General features: G+C 28.1%; 1 protein-coding gene across 1 annotated transcript in view; it reads left to right on the top strand.

Annotated features, from left to right (window-relative positions):
- LOC118734203 (NADH dehydrogenase [ubiquinone] 1 alpha subcomplex subunit 5) overlaps positions 1-1121 on the top strand; it is an 80102-nt gene that overhangs the window by 75968 nt on the left and 3013 nt on the right. The window lies entirely within an intron of this gene.

Here is a 1121-nt window from a genome sequence, read left to right as displayed (position 1 = left end):
TACATACATACATATAATAGAGAAACTGAAAATGAGTTACACAAAGTCTTCATTTCCCACAATTTACAAAATGCTAGTTACTTCATTTGGTTATATCACGCATATCTCCGTGATGTGTGCAGCTGAAATAAAATAATTTATACTTCAGTCATATAAATCTTGTGTTATTATAAATATTTTATCAGCAACATAAAATAAATCAAATGGCTTTTTATGAATTAATTCAGAAAAACTTAGAATATTAAATGTGCTTAGGCATTCCAACTCTTTACAGCACATATTACGCACAAAGTGTTTGCTTTTATAAAGTTGAATATAAAAAAATACTTTGTTTTCAGAAACCAAAATATCCTGAATTAAACCGTAATTATTTTCAGTTGGGAGCTTGATTAGCGAGCCTACTCGATACAAATATCCATATGTTTCTTCCACCCAATTAGTTGAAAAAACAAATATAGAGTCAGATTTGAAAAAGTTCACCAGAAAAGTATTCAAATTCATTAACTTCAGTTTTCCAAACTTTTTTATTTTTCTGAACTCAATACGCTCCCATGCTAGTGCTGAATTTTGTTGGCATCTCTTTGCGAGAGTTAGGCAAATATTTATATAGTTGTTAGATATAAGTGAATCTTTAAGAAGCTCCTTATGTTTCCCTTCATAACGCATGCCCCAATTATGAATGGGGGGACCCATAAGTTTAATTAAAAGCGGATAATGAGTTAACATGTGATGTTTTGGAAGAAGCTTTTTTTTGTAGACTCTTAGAATTATATTTAAATGTTCTGAAATATATATTTTTAAATCATCTATTGAAGCTGAAGGAATTTCTTTTCAAAGCAAAATTTGCAAAATTTTCAGTAATGAAGTTATTAACTCCCTCAAATTTAAATCTTTTTCAATAAAATCGTAAAATATTAATGGAAAATGTTGAAATAAACACAAGTTTTGTGCCGCTGTTAGACCTACAGAAGTATTGCTTTTTTCTAAACTTAAAAACTAGGTAAATTTTTTTTTTCTAAATACCCGAAGTTAAAAGCCTTAATTCTGTTATTTATAAATTCAATATTAAAATACTTCAATCCAGTCATTGATTTTAAATACCATTTCATTGCAAAAGGAAT

This window comes from Rhagoletis pomonella, unplaced genomic scaffold, assembly GCF_013731165.1.
Source record: "Rhagoletis pomonella isolate Grant_MI unplaced genomic scaffold, Rhpom_1.0 Rhpom_scaffold_00002, whole genome shotgun sequence".
Lineage (NCBI taxonomy): Eukaryota > Metazoa > Arthropoda > Insecta > Diptera > Tephritidae > Rhagoletis > Rhagoletis pomonella.
This window is presented reverse-complemented; position numbering and strand designations above follow the sequence as displayed.